This window comes from Acinonyx jubatus, chromosome B2, assembly GCF_027475565.1.
Source record: "Acinonyx jubatus isolate Ajub_Pintada_27869175 chromosome B2, VMU_Ajub_asm_v1.0, whole genome shotgun sequence".
NCBI lineage: Eukaryota > Metazoa > Chordata > Mammalia > Carnivora > Felidae > Acinonyx > Acinonyx jubatus.
The window spans coordinates 64,709,407-64,729,295 of record NC_069385.1 but is presented as its reverse complement, the minus strand read 5'-3'; the positions used below and the strand labels follow the sequence as shown (position 1 = coordinate 64,729,295).

The 19,889-nt window shown below is 37.4% G+C and overlaps 1 protein-coding gene across 2 annotated transcripts in view; it reads left to right on the top strand.

The window, feature by feature from the left end:
* The window catches only part of FUT9 (fucosyltransferase 9), a 204,184-nt gene that overhangs the window by 129,621 nt on the left and 54,674 nt on the right, over positions 1–19,889 (top strand). The window lies entirely within an intron of this gene.

The following is a 19,889-nucleotide window of genomic DNA, read 5'->3' as shown; positions in this document are numbered from 1 at the left end:
AAAAAACCTACTATGTTTAAACACCTCTGGATGTCCTAATTGGGGGTTATTAGTGAACTCAATGGGAGGAGTTCCAGTAGTGGTTGGAGTTGAAGTTAAATTGAAGAGGAAAAAGGAATAACTAAGATGAGGAAGTAAGTAACAAACTTCACCTCCCCTTTCAAGACATTATGACAAGGGATATAGGATAGTGCTAGAAAGGAAAAAGGTTCATTTTTTTTAAGTTTTTTATTTAAATTCTAATCAGTTAACATGTAGTGTAATATTAGTGTCAGGTGTACAATAGAGCAATTCAGCACTAGAAGTGCAACACCTGGTGCTAATCCCAACAAATTCACCACTTAATCCCCATCACCTCTCTAACCCCTCCCCCACCCACCTCTCCTCTGCAGCCATCAGTTTGTTCTCTATAGTTGAGAGTCTGTTTTTTGGTTTGCTTCTCTCTCTTTTTTACCTTTGCTTATTTGTTTTGTTTCTTGAATTCCACATATGAGTGAAATCATATGGTATTTTTCTTTGTCTAACTGACTTACTTCACTTAGCATAATACTCTCCAGCTTCATCCATGTCATTACAAATGGCAAGATTTCATTCTTTTTTTAAGGCAGAATAATATTCCATTGTACATATATACCACATCTTCTTCATCCATTCATCAGTTGATGGACATTTGGGCTGTTTTCATAATTGTAGATAATGCTGCTCTAAACATCAGGGTGCATGTATCCCTTTGAATTAGTATTTTTTTGTATTCTTTGGGTAAATCCCTAATAGTGCAACATAATAGTAAAAAACAATCTAATTAAAAAAATGGGCCAAGGATCTGAATAGACATTTTTGCATGGAAGACATACAGATGGCCAACAGATACATGAAAAGGTGTTTAACATCACTAATCATCAGGGAAATGCAAATCAAAACCACAGTGAGATATCACCCCATACCTGTTAGAATGGCTGTTATCAAATGGCAAGAAATGACAAGTGTTGGTGAGGATGTGCAGAAAAGGGAACCCTTGTGCACTGTTGATGGGAATGTAAATTGGTGCAGCCATATTGAAAATAATATGGAGGTTTCCCCAAAAATTAAAAATAGAATGGCCATATGATCCAGTAGTTCCACTTCTGGGTATTTACCTGAAGGAAGCAAAAATACTAACTTGAAAAGACATCTGTACCCCATGTTCATTGCAGCATTATTTACAATAACCAAGATGTGGAAGCAACCTAAGTGTCCACTTATGGATGAATGCATAAAGAAAACGTGTGTGTGTAGATAGATATAGATGTAGATATAGATAGATATAGAGATACAGATATGATGTATACACACACTGTATATATACACAATGGAACATTATTCAGCTATAAACAAGAAGGAAATCCTACCATTTGCAATAATATGGATGAACCTTGAGTGAATTATGCTAGGTAAAAAAAGTCAGAGAAAGAAAAATACCATATGATATCATTTACATGTGGAACTTAACACCCACCCCCCAGCCCCAAAAACCCTGAACTCATAGATACAAAGAACAGATTGGAGGTTACTAGAGATGGGGGTGGATGGTGGGCAAAATGGATGAAGGTGATCAAAAGGTACAAACTTACAAAATAAGTCCTGGGGATGTATTGTACAGTATTGTGACTATGGTTAATAATGTTGTATTGTACATTTGAAAGTTAATGAGTAGATCTTAAAAGTATTCCTCACTGAAAAAAAAATAGTATTACTATGGAGTCACCTGGGTGGCTCAGTCAGTTAAGCATCTGACTCTAGAGATTTCAGCTCAGGTCATGATCTCACGGTTTGTGGAATCAAGACCCATGTTGGGCTCTGTGCTAACATCACAGAGCCTGCTTGGGATTCTCTCTCTCCTCTATCTCTGCCCCTCTTCTACTGTCTCTCTCTCCCAAAAGTAAATAAGCACTAATATTTTTTTCATAAAAATTAAAAAAAAATAGTATTACTATGTGAGGTGATAAATACTAACTACTTATTGTGGTGATCATTTTGCAATATATACATATATTTAATCATCATGTTGTATGCCTGAAGCCAACATGTTATATGTCAGTTATATCTCAATTAATCTTTTTTAATATAAGAAATAGAGGAAGTAATTATCAATATGACAGAAAAATTCAAGATATATATGAAATAATGTGCTTTGGATTTAGTATTGAATCAATTGTTACTAATCATGACCAGCACAATTTCAGTGAAACAGCAAGACAAAAACCAGATGAAAGATTAGGTGGGAGCTGTGAAAGTAGAGATGGTAAATATAAGTAATTTTTTACTTTGATAAGAAGGAGATTAATATGATCATGAATAACAGAGACTTAAGTAGAGAATATTATTTTCTTATTTATTTTATATTTAAGGTGAGAGAGATCCAGTAAAGAGGAAAAACACTGATAATATAAGCAAAGGGATAGTTGATTAATTCAAATTCTTAAGGAAGCCAGAAGTGATGGGGTCTGGAGGAAAGTATCTTTCCCAATGACTGAAGGAAACATGGTAATGATGAACATACCTGCAGATAACTTGGTAACTTTAAATGAGGAATATTGAGGGATTTCCCATTTTCTGCATTTTATATTCTGTTTGAAGTAGAAGGCAATCGCTTCTGCTGTGAAGAGAGGATTAAATCACAGAGGCTTTAGGAAAGTTCTGAAAGTTATGAAAGAGCCACTCTGAGGAATGGATGAGCTAGGGATTTTTTTGTCAAGTTGTTGAGGGCCCAGTTTAGTTAGGAACAATGAATTCATATTGACGCCAGGCCATTTAGTTGCTTGATTTTCTCAGTCCAAATGCTGGAAATGAGAGAAAGTTGGATTGACCCAGGATCAGGGTGTAAGGGAGTTGAAAGTTTTAGTGACATAATGTCAAGGTAAGAGAATGCAGTAAATAGAAGAGGATGCCAAAGCAATTAGAAAGTTTATAGATCAAGTAAATTCAATAGCATGTACAGTGGAAAAAGCTGAAAGTCAAACACCAAAGAATTGAAGGATTGTTGGAAACAAATAGGAAGCAGGAAAATAAGAGATAAAAGAAAAAAAAATGAAAGTAACCTACCTGGAGAGTCAGAGCATCAAGTTTATAAAAAAGAATGTATCCAAAGTAGAGGATAAAACGTAGAGGGATACTAAGGAGACAGGACTCTGAGGCTGAGGGAGTGCAGGAGAGAGAGCAGTCTCAAGCAAGAGCCAGGACACTAAGGTAAAAAAGCAAAGGGTGTCAGAGGACACCGAGGACAAACATGGGTTTGAGTCAAGAGAAGGGAAGGCAGGGTAGCAGAGCAGTGTCAGGGTGAAAGGAAAAATAAGGGTGAAATTTTTCAGGGGCTTGTATTTTATGTAGTGATCCTGAATGGTGGGGACAGGAAGCATGGTGAATTACCTCTCTGAATTTTCGGAGAGAGCTCTAGAATTGTGCTACAGGCTGAGAACCCAGGAAATCTGGGGAATTTGACAGTGGTAGACCAGTCCTTGACATACTACTTCCTCTCTAGATCCTGGTTGTCTTCTCTGAGATATAGCTGGCTATGACTTGGTTACTTTTATTATAAACCATAACCTCCTTATCCCTGTCTGCTGGACATACCTCTCCCAATTCTAATCTTATCCCTCATTCACTTTACATTCCACTCCTTCTGTAGGGATTAATTAGTCCAAACACATCTAACTAATATATCTTTATCTGTAAAAGGACATTTTAATGGCAGGGGTAAGGCAAACAGCTTATGCACATGGGTATTCTGCTCATAAACTTGCCTAAGAAGCTATAAAAATCCTTTAAAAAATAGTGATTTCAGAGATGAAACTGAGTATAGGATGATGGCACAGAAAAATCTATCCTGGTAGAATTTTCTAGTCCTAAGGCAAGTTTCTAGTTCCTAAATTCATTTGTACAGCTTTTTCTTATATTAACAAGTGATATCAAAGGCAAGATTAATCTGTGATAGAAGTATTTAAATTATCTTCCTTCTGGCCATAAATAGAGAAAAAATGAAACATGATCAAGTTATAAATAAGAGCAATGACCAGTAAAAGCTGGACTATGTCAGCATCCAAACTAAAGTAGTCTGAGAGATAAAGCAGGCTGCACTTTGCCAAAGTGAACAAAAGACCAAATCCCAGAAGATCTATAAGAAAGGAAAATAATCAAGGTCAAAAGAGACTTGAATTAGGAGCTACTTAAAGGTTCATCTTTAATGAACATCATACGACCAAATGAATCTGATCCTAAATCAGAGATTGTCTTATTACAGAAAAAAAAATAGCTACCAGAAGGATCAAGATACATTATTTTGCTTGGGCATCCTCAGAAATCTCATTAAAATACACATACTATGTGTGGGGAATAATATTTACATATTAGCACTCTATCACTGTGTATTGTGCTAATATGGGTTTTTCATTATTGCTATTATTTTCTTCTTAAACTAATTTTTACCTAAGAAAGAGCATAGCTATGGGGAGAACATATAGTATCATCAAGTTATCATAATAATAAACTTAAAATCATAGCAACATATGATTTTAAAGAATATTTTCACATAGATTAAGTTATGTGACCTCACAGACGTTCTGTGATTTTGACAAAGTGGTATTTTGCCTGAATTTCAGAAAGAGGGAAATTGAATATAGTCAAGTTTTGGGTCCTTTCCTAAATGGCATAAACAGTCAATGTCACAGCTAGAAATGACACTAAGAGTATGTTAACCCCAAAGACTTCTTATGTACTACATCGCCTCCTGATCTAATTTCATGCATTTTTTGTAATTGCATGACCTTGGTCAAGTTCCTCAGCATCTGTACACCTAAGTTACATGCCTAGAAAATGCAAGTGATAAAGGCCATTTATTTGGCAAGTTAGTTATGAGGATGTAATGACATACTGAATGTAACTGCTCAACTCAGTCCTGACGAACACAGAAGCCCTCACAAATGTTACCTTTGCTAGTATTTCATTCACCTATACAATGGGAGAGAATTTCAGAGAAGTTGAGAGACTTCTTTACAGGCGTTATTCACTCAGCATTCACTGAGTGGATAGTATTTGCCAGGCACTGTGTGAGCTACTGGAAAAACAAGAACATAAAGATCTAGCTTCTTGCCTCAAGTTGTTTCTTGCCCAAGGAAGGAGAGTACACATGCAAACTAATACTTGGCAAATGTATTTCACTTGTTAAGATAGAAACAGTGGAGAGTGGATAGTGTAGGCATCAAGCAAGGAGTGGTCAGGAAAGGTCTGGAGGTTTAGGGAATGTTACCTACAACATTCTCCAGTTGGAGAGAAGAAAATGAAAAAAGGCCATGTAACAGGAACTGTTTCAGTGTACTTACAAAACTGTAAGCATTTAGGTATGGCCAGAGAGTAAGGATGATACCCCAATAAGTTGAAAATTAATGGTTAGACAAGGAGATCAGTCATGTAGTTCTTACTTTCCTTCCTTCTTCCCTCCCTCTTTTTCTTCCTCTCTTCCTTCCTTCATTTCCGTCCCTGTTCCCCTTCCCTCCCTCCTGCTCTGCCTATCTTCTTTCTTGCTTTTGAGTACACCCTGTCCCCAAGCCTCAACTTGCCACCCTCAGACATATCATATCCTTAGGGTATGTCTGTGCTGAGCGCAGGGCCATTCGCCAACTGTCAGACAGTATTTGTTCAATAAGATTATTTTAAAATATAAAGATATGAATCTGGTGAGTGGATTGAAATTTTAGACAAGATGGCTGAGCCATGTGCCTTTTGGATCAAGAAGATAAGTGAGAATCACATTGCCTTGTTAAAACTAGCAAGGGGCCATATGACAGAGGGCCCTGTCATACTCTCACCTGGCTGTGTTATCACACAAAGGCACATACACACACTCATTAACAGCAACCTGTATTATCTGTCACTCTCATTTTTGTGGAAAGTGAGTTTCTAAATCCTCTTTCTTCCTTAGTGATATGTTTTTCCCAATTAGTTGAACGAATGATGATATTTGTTTGCAGCTTCCAGTGTTGCCTATAAAGAACACCAGTTATTCATTTAGGGAAATTGCTTGATCAATGCTATGTAGGTCTATTATATCTTTTTTTTCTGCTGAGAGGAGAAAAGAGTGATATGCCAGATTGAAACAACTGGAAAAACAGATTGCTGAATTAGAAGTGAAGATATAATTAGATGCACCCTCCAATAATTGGTTAGAATTGGAAGCATTTAAGTCTGTACATAATCAAATATTGCCTGAAAATGTTACAGCATCCTTATTTTATGCTAAATAGATTTTTATGGAAGGGCAATAAAGGAGGAAATCTGCCTGCTAATTTGATTAAAAACACAATGGATCTCTGTTATTTCAGCTATTAAGACTCCAAATAGGAAGAGGTTGATTAGAAAAGAAGAAATTAATTTCATATTTGAGATCTATTATCAAACATTGCATATTTAAAGTGGAATTATTCATAGCAATTGGTGTATTTTCATAATTACTCTCAGAGAAGAAGAGACATATTCCTAGTTTCTCTTTAAAATTAAAAAAATCTAAAGACATTATAGCACTCTATCATTAGTATTTATGGAAGAAATGAGGTACTTTATTAACCACATAAACCCATTGTACAGAAAATACAACAGAGATTAAAATAATTCCACTTGCAAAGTCCATCTGTAGAATCCCATGATTTAAGGACAATACCCATTTTCTGATTATACTATTTATAATGTTTTTTATTATGTCATAGCTATTAGTGGACACATGTTTTTGGCTTATTATGTATTCATTCATTAAGCAGATATTTACTGAGCACCTAGAGTGTGGTAGGCAGTGTTTCAGGCACATAGTAGGGAATGTAGAAGACAAAATTTCCCAAGACCAAAGATTTTGTAATCTATTTGAAAATGGACAATGTAAAAAATTAATAACTGCAATATATAGTATGTTGGGTAGCAATAAATCCTAGAGAAGGTAAATATGTAAGAAAGTATGAGGTATGGAGATGGGTTTAATTTTAGAGAAGGTTGTCAAAGAAAACCTGTGGGGAGTTTTGACTCAGGATTAGAATGAAGTGAAGGAGCTGTCCTTGTGGATATCAGAGATAGCTTCTAAGCAGATGTGCAAAAGCCCTGAGGCAGACTTTCCAGAGCAACAGTGAGAAAACGTGTGTTGAGAAAGCACATGGGGGAGGTGGCAACAATGGGAAGGGGGTGAGAGGTGCCTATTCTGTTAAATTTTAGAGATTACCAGCTCACCATAAGGATTTGAATTTTTTTTCTTTTTTTTTTTACATTTTTTAAATTTTGATAGAGACAGAGCGTGACTGGGGGAGGGGCAGAGAGAGAGGGAGACACAGAATCCAAAGCAGGCTCCAGGCTCTGAGCTGTCAGCACAGAGCCTGATGCGGGCCTCGAACCCATGATCTGTGAGATCGTGACGTGAGCGAAGTTGGACGCTCAACCCACTCAGGTGCCCCAGGATTTGACTTCTAATTGGAGTGACATAGTAAAATTGCTGATTTTGAGCAGCAGAGAAATAATTTGCCGTATTTCATTAGATGTGAGTTTATAAATGGCAGGGGCTGCTGTAGACCATGCAGCTCTGTACCCTTACCTAAGTGGCCTAACATGGTGCCTCTTATATAGGGTTCAGAAATATGTCTTAAAAAAACATGATTCCCAAGACCATTCCAATTTCCCTTTTTAAAATGTATCCTATTGTTCTACTGGTTTGTAGACAACTCAAGACACTTTTAATCTGCTCTATTATTTAGTATGCAGTCAACACTGGAACGTATCGGTGAGGCTGGTTACCTTTCATATACCAAATGTAAAAGGTCCTTCTAATTTAAACACAAAAATGACACACTGGGAAACTGTAAAGGAAAACATGAGGGGCCATATCTTTATAATCTAGTTTCAATGTCTATAGTTCCTAAGAAGAGGCTAATTTGATGAAAATAAAAGAACATTTTCTTGATGCATAAGGTATATAGTAAATATTCTTTGCTTTTCCTCTTTTGGAACTACATTTAAAGAGGAATAAATTAATTCTCTAATGCCACTTTGTTGCAGAAAGAAGCTAAAGGGATATCTTTATATTTCTATTTTATGTATCTTCTCATTATTTTCCATGTTACTATAAAAGAGCATTACTACTTGGTGAAAGGATTTTTTTATTATTATTATAAAATGATAAAATGAATTTTAAATTTATTTCAAAAAATGCATTCAGGAGCCAGCTAAATATGCTCGTGGGTCCGCTCCAGCCACTTTTATTGCTATTAATTGACAAGCCCTATTGTACAACACTAAATTTGGAACTAAAATTTCTCTATCTTTGGATAGCTGTAATTTAATCAGGCTTGCTTTAGCTCTCTCATTATTTCATAATGAAATATAAAATATCTTACAAGCAAATGCCTCTCTTCCAGAAATTAAATAGAGAGCAAAGAATTCACAGGCCAAAGAGTAACAATCAGTACAAACACAATTACCTTCTCACATAAGAGATAAAGCAACTCTCCTTTTTTTTTCTTATCCAGTAAGATAAGTGGCACAATCTTTTCTCTCATTTGTACAAGTACCTATTATCCTCATTTTTATTGTAAAGCAAAAGAAAAGAATAAGTAATGTCAACTGTGTGATATAGAAATACTAGAAATATAGAAATACTAAAATGTTGGTGCATTTTCTGAGAACAAACTAAGTTTCAGGAGGCAGATAATTATTGATCTTAAACCTAAAGGCAGAAGTAAGACTTCTTCATAGATCTAAAAGTAATACGGACATTTGCCACTGGTAGCACCCAGAGTGAAGATTTCTTCTCTCTCCATCCTTCACGTGCTAATTGAAATGAGCAAGACCCCAGGGGGGTGGTCAAACAATCATCTCCCATGGAGATTCATCACTTGATGAATGCTGGCCATGATGGATTCAGGCTTGCATAACTAATCTGCAGGAATTCTTTGAAGATATCACAGCCATTCTAGATAAAAGATATTTAGGGGCTGAGATATAGTTAATATTTTAGGGGGGAAAAGTGCATTTGATATGGTTTCACATCAGAGATAAAGGTAAAAGCACCACTGAACATGGGATAAAGAGCACCGAAGGGAAAATTAGTTTTAGAGACAACTACAAAGACAATCTTTCAAAGAAACATTTATGTTGGGAAGAAAAAGTGTTGAAGATGAGCAGCACATGTGCAATTAATCGAAGGCTAGTCCTTCATTAAAAATCATGTTTAACTCACCATAGACCTCACAAAGTTGATGAGAACTAGAATTCTTTCTAACTGCTTTTCATAGTAGGCTGATCAATCACCAGGCCAGAAGTGTGAAAATTCAGGTTCTAGTCACTGTAAATTACTAACTGATGGGGGGCAATTAACCACTCTAGGTCTCAGATTCTTCTATAGAGAATGAGATATTAGGGTTGGATAGATCACCAAGTCCTTCCTGTGTCCAAAGTTATTTGATTTTAATAGTTCCATAGAGTTCTGGAGATTTTGGAGGATAGAAGCCAGTCAGCAACCACCATCAAAACCCAAGTAATCAAAACATGAATAATCATCAAAAAGTTCCAGCATTGAGTCGGATAAAGTATGAGTGCTCTATAGTGCATCAAAAACAGACTCAGACTGCTGGATTTTTCAAATCATTTTGCTTTCAGTAAAAATGACATGGCATAATCAATCAAGCTATGGAAATGTGCTGTGAAGTCTACTTGTTTCGGGGTTCTTTTTTTTAAGTTTATTTATTTATTTTTGAGACAGAGTGCAGGCACATGTGGAGAAGGGACAAAAAGAGAGGGAGAGAGAGAGAGAGAGAGAGAGAATCCCAAGCAGGCTTTGCAATGTCAGCACAGAGCCTTATGAGAGTCTCGAACTCACAAACAGTGAGTTCATGACCTGAGCCAAAACCAAGTTGGATGTTTAACCAGCTGAGCCACCCAGACACCCCTTATTCTGTGGTTCTTGATAACTTCATTGACCCTCTGAGGACAGTTAAGTATTCCTGAGGCTGGAGAGACTTTGGGAAAGCTCAGATGATAACAAGTTTGTATAGCCCAAGATACATCTTGCTCCAATTATGTATTTTGCAGTAGGGTTGAGGAAACATTAAGATAAGAAAAAAGAAAACACTCTAGTGGTATATATAAGTGAATGTTTAAACAAATCTGATGTCTTTATTCTGACTCTTTGCACACAAATCCCAATAAAATGTTCTCTAACTGCTTCTTTGTGACTGTGGCTTAAAACTTGGGCTGTTGGATTTTGAGCTACTTGAGCAACTAGACTGCTTTCATTATGATAATTCTCTGTGATCATCTAACACAGTCAGTACTCCATGTATTTTGTTAAACTGAATTAATTCTGCCACCACCAGAGTGCATTTGTTTTAATGAGGAACATGAGTACTAATTTAGATGACATGTAATATAGCATTTAAGACAGACAATAAAAGTATTGAAAACCACAATGGAACATTTTGAGAGTAAAAGTACAATACTGACTTAAAAATCATTCCATGATGCCTTCAACTCAAAATGGTTACATATTTTAAAGCTTAGAACAAACGCCTTCTCGGTATAACCCTTCTTGAAAAAGTACTCTCCTTTCACTAAGAAGGCAGACATTCAATCGCCTCAAATCAGGTCTGTAGTATCAACATCAAGCAAAACTTATTCACAGTCATCAGCAGAACCAAGAATAAACCTTACTGAAATATGGACATTTCTAGGAAAAAAACACAGCTGTGAGTCCCATCAAAAGCAAATCTTTCGAGGCACCTGGGGGGCTCAGTCAGTTAAGCGTCCAACTTTGGCTCAGGTCATGATCTCGCAGCTTGTGAGTTCGAGCCCCGGAGCCTGGAGCCTGCTTTGGATTCTGTGTCTCCCTCTCTCTCTGCCCCTAACCCACTCACATTCTGTCTCTGTCTCTCTCAAAAATAAATAAACATTAAAAAAAAATTTAAGCACACCTTTCTTTGCCTGAATTTTTAATAATTATACTTATAGAGTGAAAGATCATTTCTGTTCACCTGGACCTTGTTCTTTTGTGGAGAGATAAGACGTATCCAATAATTACCATGAGACAGGATAGAAAATGGTACAAATTAGAGACTTGCAGATAAAATACCATGAAAATTCAGTAGATGCAATCAGGGACCAAGAAGTCATTGTAAAGAAAGTAGTATTTTTTGCAGACCTGGATTTTTAAAGTGTGGGAATTGGGGCTGGAGGTCAGGACGATTCAGCATTCCAAATAGAACAATGTGAAGAAAAGCTGGCGGTGAGGGACGTGTGAGGCGTGGACCGTGTTTCGAACTGAGCCTCAGAGTGTGTGTAATAGGGCAGTGGCGTTAGAGGGCGTAGCACCTTGGATGCCTGACCTGGACTACAGTCACCACATTGGATGGGGCAAGGAGGATTTTGAGAAGGGGAATGACAGAGCAGGAGATTTATTCTGGCAGCTGCATGTAAGCTGGATTGAAAGAACTCAACAGCACAGCAGAAGCACCTAATCCACGAGCCGCCGACAATCAACCTGCTTTCTACCTGCAGCAGCAGCACACTATAGAAAGGCTGACCACTTCTTTCCGGAATACCCCAGGTCTGTGAACAACTACAACCTCTCTATGCCTGAGCGGTGTGGAGCTGGCCTGGCAACAATAATGATAATAAAAGGCACACGTAATTCCGTAGGATTGGGGGTAGAGGTAAGATAACATTCTAGCAACTTCCACTTCATTCCTGTTTCAGGTTTTGAAATTTTATAATATTTCATTCATCTTGAGTTTTGAGCTATGCCACTGATAGCACTTATTAATTATCGTTACCAGTGTGGCTACAAAAAGGAAAGGTGTGATTCTGTAATTTAGATTTTCAGATACCAAAGAGAATGCTAATTAATATTTTGGATGTAGGATTACCAAAGATAGCACACTTGGTAACAGCAAGAAGATGTTTTAACCTGAAGTCATTTGGAGGCTAAAATAGATGTTAAATTTAGACTAAAGGAAAAGGAAGAAAGCCCTGCTTTCCTTGGGGCTTAACTGCTCTGAATAAACTTGATTGCGAGCTATCCTTAGGGTAACTTTTACTTCAAGATGAGTCTCATTTCATGGGTCAGGCCATTGTGGAATATTTATTAGCAGAAATTTTTCCCCACCCCCCAAAGTATATTGCAATGTCTGAAGAAGATAGTCTCATTTTAACAGAAAGAGAAGAAAATCTATCAAAGAGAATGTGAGAAATTACACTTTACTTTCTTGTCTTTGCTGCCTAAGGTGAAGTGAAATTGTTTGTCTGGTATCAGATCAACTGCAGACATACTTTAAGGGGACTAGCCTTCCTTAAAGATTTTATCCGGTAAAGACATCAGTCTTGCCTTCCTACTTGAGGCACTGCACTGTAAATGGCCCCATAGCACCTCTGCAGCTAGTTCACTTGACAAAGTTATGCATAACAAAACTCCCCTACATTCTCAAGAGACCTGCTACACAAAGCTGTGAACAGAATTTAGTTATACACAGATTCACTATCCCCTTCTCTCATGAGCTTTGAGTTCCAACTAGGATATTTTGGACCTAAGGAATAATGTACCCTTTTATTTCTCCAGGAAGCAACCATCTAATACAATGGTGTTACATAATCAAGAGCTCACTGTGAGCTTGGAAACTATTTTTAATCACCAGAACCTGCTTCTCATCATAAAAGGATATCTCCAGCTCCATAATTTGAGGTAGAAGACAATGGCAATCTTGAAAAAAATATATAAGTATCAAATTAGGGATGAAATTGAGAAGTATTCAAACACAGATCAGAGGGCACTCCTATTCACAGGCCCACCTGAGGCCAGAGTCAATGGAAGACATTTTAGAGATATATTTAGTGCCATCAGAACTGTTCCCATCTTTACTTAGGGTGAGATCAGCATTATGTTTTGAGAAACCATGGGGAGGGAGTCTGTCTTTTGAAGTCTGATTCTGTGCTTGGGCATTGGCCCTTCTATGGGTCATCTCTTCCTCTGTCATGGTTTTGATTATTACACACTGCATACGCTGGTGATACCCAAGTCTGAAAATTCAGCCCAGACCTGATCCCTGAGGTTCAGATTTGAATAGTGACCTAGATTTACACATGGAAGTTCCTTCCACAGGCATCTGGTAGCCCTGTGGCACTCCTCACAGAGAGTTTAAGTGCTTGTTTCACTCCCTGTCTCTCTCATTGGGTCAAAAGCCAGGGGAGGGGGCGGGGGTATTAGCAGGGAGGGGGGTAGTAGGGCTATGTCTGTTTTGTTCATCTTTGGAGGCCTAGGTCCTGTTCCATACCAGCTATTCAGTAAGTATTGCTTGAATAAATGAGTCCATGGAGTGAGAGTGAATAATTTTGCATAATTATACTTCCATAAACTATCCTAATGTGATCTTCCATCTAGCCACTAACGTTTAAGGTGAAGGGACTGCATTGAGACTTATCTATGTGCTGATCTACTTAGGGTCACAGGACCCTAAGTCACTAGGTACTGTCTTTTTAGACAATGATTTGCTGTGTTTTGCTTATGAATGTTCTGCCAAGTACAAACAATTTAATATTACTGCCCATTCAGTTGATAGAGTTGTAAGTGGAGAATTATGGCCTTTCAGAAGAATGTTGCTAAAAATGCGTTAAAAGCAACACCTGAAGAGCGTGAATATGAAAAGTGTTTTCATTCCTGCATGTGAGGTTCAGTGAAAGCTGAGCTTTTCCTCCCAGAATATAGGCAAACTTCATCTGGGTATCTTCTGGGCAAACCATAGAAATCTAGTTAGAAACAACACTAGGGGCATCTGGGTGGCTCAGTATGTTAAGCGTCTGTCTTTGGCTCAGGTCATGATCTCATAGTTCATTAATTCAAGCCCAACATCAGGCTCTGTGCTGACAGGTCAGAGCCTGGAGCCTGCTTTGGGTTCTATGTCTCCCTCTCTCTCTGCCCTTCCCCTGCTCATGCTCTGTCTATCTCTCTCTCAAAAATAAATAAATATTTTAAAAAAAGAAGAAACAGCACTAGAAGGACCTGGAAATTTTAGGTATTATAGAGGGATTAATTCTTCTCATTAGTGAAGAAAGTAGAGTACCTTAAATCAAGCCCATCATTTTTTCCCAACTATGAAATGGTATCAAACTGGAGTACTTACAAAAGTATTTAACTGTATTATATATTTGAAAGTTGCTAACAGAGTATGTCTTGAAACTTCTCACCACACACACACACACACACAAATTATCACTACGTGAGTTGATGGATGTGTCAACTAACTTCTCTGGTAAGCGTTGTACACCTTAAGCTTGCACAGTGTTACGCTTCAGTTATATCCCAGTAAAGCTGGGGGCAAGGCATTAAACTGTTGTGTGTAATTGGTGGGATAAGTTTTCAAGAATCTAAATTCTGTAAATACATGTAAACAATTTTTGGACAAATCAGACCATCTGAGAGTTGATTCCTCTCAACTCATCCAGGATGTGCTCTGTGCCCTGTTCCCTGTGCCCTGTGAGAGCTCACTGCTTCCTCCCTTTCTACTTCGGCTCCTTTAAATTGCAGCAGGACATTAGGCATTGACTGATGCCTTGCGTTCATCTATACTTTTGGGGAACCGGAAAAAATGATGTATCATTTTTTTAAATAAGTGTGTAGGAATCCCTATAAGTAGACAATGTGAGAGTTATGAATACTTTCCATATACCTCTTTATAAGTATGAAATTAAGAAATATCCTGAAAAGTAAAAGAAATCAGACTGAATTAAACTAAGAAAGTACAAAGTCACATGATTTCCATTAGAAGGTTGTCTGTATCTTGACAATGACCATCTCTACAAAGATCTTCACTGCAAAGGTCTTCACTCAAACAAGAAAGAAATAGTAACTTGTGAAATGACAATATAGGAAATACTTCCTAACTCCTGAGGGCTCTCATTTATCGCTATGCCTTGAATCTCACTTTTCTAGAGTTTCTTTGGTTTTAAATTATGAGCGCAAGAATCACTACTGTCATTTAAAAAAATAGAATGTCTTTATTTTTATGTGCTATAGAATTTAATTTCATGCTTTCAGAAATATTTCTTTTGCTGGTAATGGCCAGCAGCCAATCTCGATCCTAGAAGAAATGATTTAATTTTTAATTTTCCTGGAGGGGGGACTACTACATGCATCTTTTGTTTCTGGATTTGATTATCAGACTGTATGTTTCTACTTCATTAACCTTATTTCACAACTAGTTAGTTTTCAATGTGACTAATGAGAGAAAGTGAAATGTATGGTTTCAATCCAATGGTTAACCTTGTTTGACACAATATTTGCTTTTATATATGATGATGTACTTGATATTACTCTCTAAATCAGAAATCAAAGTACTGTATAGTTATTACCTTACTAATATTCATCATGCTTCTTGGAATTGGATATTAGTATGAATGAAAGAAACATAGGGGGAGAAGGAATGAAATCATTTTCCCAAATGTTGATTCACTACTGATTCTAGATTTTAGTTCTAGAACCCTTAGTTGTTTATATAGCCACAATTATCTGGCCAAATTGTACTTTTTAAAATTACAGGTTTTCTTAGATTACAATTTTCTTTTATTTTAGAGAGAAACAGAGACAGAGATCATGAGTGGGGGTGGGGGGGAGAGGGAGACAGAGACAGAGACAGAGAGAGGGAGAATCTCAAGCAGTCTCCACACTCAGTGCAGAGCCCATATGGGGCTCAGTCCAACTACCCTGGGGACATGACCTGAGCTGAAATGCAGAGTCAGATGCTCAACCAATTGAGTCACCCAGGCACCCCCAACAATATTCTTTTAAAGGCAAACAAATGGTACTTGGCTTGTTAGTTGGAAGCTGGAAGGTATATTAGTAAATACTGTTTTGGTTGTAAACAACAGAATTTTAAAAAGTAACAGTAAAAAGAATTTATTAGCTTACATAATTTAGGAGTCCAGAGGTGAGGGACTTAGGGTACAGTCTGATCAAATCTAATTCAGTTTCCTTACAATTCTATCAGTTCCTTTTTCTTCCAAGAAAAGCTTCATTCTTAGACTTACATTCCCCCGTTATCACAAAATAGCTACTTGTAGCTTTATCATTTTCACACAGTACATTGTCCAGTTAGAAAGAGAATTTCCCTTTTCCCAGCAATCAAAAATGCTGCACTTCATTCTGCTTGGACCAAATTAGTTGATGTGTCCATTTCTGAACCAGTCACTGTAAGTGAACAAGTACTGGAAGACAGAAGTTGGACTGGACAGGACCTCATGGAACTTCTCTCCTGAACTCTGTTGGTCTTCCAAAGTGCTTGCTGCTGCGCAATATGGAGTGGATGTAGTGCATGCTGAGGAGGCATTAAGAGTCCCAGTGCCTACCCATACTTTCTTAACATTTTTTAGGCTGTTCTTTAAAGCACAAAAGCAAAAAAAGAAAAAAAAAGGGGGGCGCCTGGGTGGCGCAGTCGGTTAAGCGTCCGACTTCAGCCAGGTCACGATCTCGCGGTCCGTGAGTTCGAGCCCCGCGTCGGGCTCTGGGCTGACAGCTCAGAGCCTGGAGCCTGTTTCCGATTCTGTGTCTCCCTCTCTCTGCCCCTCCCCCGTTCATGCTCTGTCTCTCTCTGTCCCAAAAATAAATAAACATGAAAAAAAAAATAAAGCACAAAAGCATTCTCTTTGTTGTATAAAAACACGGCGCGCAATCAGCTGAGTAAAGGCTGTCTCCATTCTATAGCAGTTATGGTTTACTTTCCCATACAAATTGTTCTTTTTTAAATGTTCTTAGCAAGTTTATAAAGTTTCTGAAACCTAATTTCTAGATTTCTTGGAAATCTAGAAAGTTAGTAATTGGGAGTTAGGAGGGGGAAATGATTCGGTTGTCAAATGATTTATTATGAAAGCAGCCTTCCTTATCTTTTGGGGAGAGAATTTGTTATGACCTGAATTATGTTTCCCCCAAATGTATACATTGATAAATTTTTTTTAACGTTTACTTATTATTGAGAGACAGAGAGACACAGAATGCGAGCAGGGGAGGGGTAGAGAGAGGGGGAGACACAGAATCTGAAGCAGGCTCCAAGCTCTGAGCTGTCAGCACAGAGCCCGACGCCGGGGTCAAACTCACAAACCGCGAGATCATGACCTGAGCCAAAGTCGGTCTCCTAACCAACTGAGCCACCCAGGCGCCCCCCAAATGTATACATTGAAGTCCCAGTAATTATATTTTCTAGTACCTCAGATATAACCATGTTTGGACGTAAGGTCCTTAAAGAGGTGATTAAGTTAAAATGAGGCTACTAAGGTGTGGCTCTAATCCAATGTGACTAGTGTCCTCATAAAAAGGCAAAGAAGGGCATCTGGCTGGCTCAGTCAATAGAGCATGTAACTCCTGATCTCAGGGTTATAAATTTAAGCCCCCACATTGGGTGTAGAGATTACTTAAAAATAAAATCTTAACAAGAAAAACAAGAAGGAGGAGGAGAAAGATGGAGAAGGAAAAAGAGACAACAAGGACACCCACAAATGAATGATCATGTGAAGAGGCAGCAAGAATGTGGCCATCTGCAAGCCAAGGAGAGATCCTTCAGGAGACTCCAACCCTCCCAGCACCTTAATTCTGGACTTCCGGCTGCTCGAACTGTGATAAAATAAATTTCTGTTGTTTAAGCCATCAAGTCTTAGCATTTTGTCATGGCAACCCTAGCAAAGTAATACAGAAGAGTTGTTTGCTTTTTGTACTATTAAATATCTAATTGTTGGAACAATTAATTTATAGGTTTTTGGATTTTTTGTTTGTTTTTAATGTGTCTTTGTCAGGTGCATTCTAACTACTTCTGACCTAAGATTTTCTCCTGTAGCTAGTCCTGGTTACTATTTATTTATTCATTTATTTATTTATTTTGGATATAGCTGTATCCCTTTGGAGACCACAAAGCGAAAATGTCTGTTCCAGCCTTTTAATTTAGGGTTTCCTGGTTGCAATGAGAGCTGATTTCACAAAAGGTAGTAATTACTTGGTTGCTATTCAAAGGATACTTCTCCTCCTTGGTGAGTCTGGTGTTTCTCTTCATTAGCAAAATAGGTAACATTACTAAAAAGTTTTTCAATTTTTACACTGGCCCAGGACTGATAGTTTTCCTTCCAACATGCAACACTTTGAGGATCAAATCTATGAGACACCGTACCTATCACAATGACATCTTTCTAATTTCATTTTTATTAGCTCAGCTTTTCCCCCTGGAGCCTTGGGAATATTCTCGTTTGCCTTCGTTGTTGTTGTTGTTGTTTGTTTGTTTTAAGCACTATAGATCTTTTCATTTCGTCATACCATAAGCCCCGTTCTTACAAAATATAAATATAGTATCTCCTTTTCACTGTGGTTTCGATTTGGACCTTGAGCGTGTGAATTGTGTGACTGCCTGTAACAAAAGAAATCAAATACATTGCCATTAAATAAAATTATGGCAGGAAATGTTCGTTTGAAACGTTCTCTTTTTTCCTTCACTTCCCATTAAAGTTGAGTTGGTTTGTTGTTTTAGAAAACAAAGAGAAAAATAAAAGGCAAAGTTTCTGCCTAGAACCTTGTCCTGAAAGAAACAGCATTAACTATACCTAGCCCTAGAGAAAGACATTGTGAAATCATAGGTAGCTGAGAAGGTTAAATAAGTTCTGGTTATTTCTATTTGTTCTTTGATTCTATATATTATCAATACCTTCACCTTCATTTCCTCATGTAATTGTGAAATGGGTGTGACAATCCTCCTGTCCACAGTACCTCAGAAGGGTGTCACCAAAATCACTGAAAAATCACAGAGGACCTTGAGCTCCTCAAACTTTTTTTAAAACATGTTAAATGAGGCAAAATGTAAGGTGTGTGGAACTTTTCATCATCTTTATTCTCAAATGTTCATTTATTTATTTTTGAGAGAGAGAGAGAGCCTGAGAGGGGCAGAGAGCAACAGAGAGGAGAGAGAGAGAGAGAGAGAGAGAGAATCGCAAGCAGGCTATGAGCTTTCATCCTGATGCGGGGCTCTATCCCACCAACTGCGAGACCATGACCTGAGCTGAAATCAAGACCCAGATGCTTAACCCACTGAGCCACCCAGGCACCCCTCATAATCTTTCTATTATTTGGATGAATTTCTTTTTGTGTTTTTCCCTTAAAAGAGCTTGCCTAATAAAACTATTTGGGGAATGTACACTGATACAGAGTGAACAATTCTGGATTTGGGGATGTTTATGTTAATTATAAGGAAAGCTCTAGTTTATAATCTATTCTAGACTATCAATGACACTTTAAAAATCAACCAGGATTTTAGTAACTCTTTAAATGAAACAAAAACAACGTAGAAAGGTCTAAACATTTAAATCTCAGAAATTCCAGTGAGGATTGTAAAGCTAATTTAACTAAGGATTTCAAAATATTATATAACCTATTTTTATATACATATTTCCCAAAACAGGAAACTGATCCATTTCTTTGGCAAAACTACTCAGTCCTGAAATTATACTTTGAATCAATAACATATTACTATAGAACAACCCTGCCTTGCATTTTTTTCTTTTGATTATCCAAAGATCACTTGTCCTCAGAATTTGCTACTGTCTTCTCTTTGGAGACAAGCTTACTAGAGAAATACAGAGATTTTTCTATAATGATCTGATGTAAATGAAAGGAATGTATTTACAGAAAGTATAATATCCAATGCTATTTATTTTTCCTCTCTAAATCTGAAATTTCATTATGTTAATTACATTATCCAGTCTTTAAGTAATATAACAAACATTTTGTTTTTTAGAAAAAAAGTTGGGCATGGCCTCAACAATGGACTTTTAAACTGTACTTTTGCAATCCGCTGTTTGAAGATTATATGATTGGT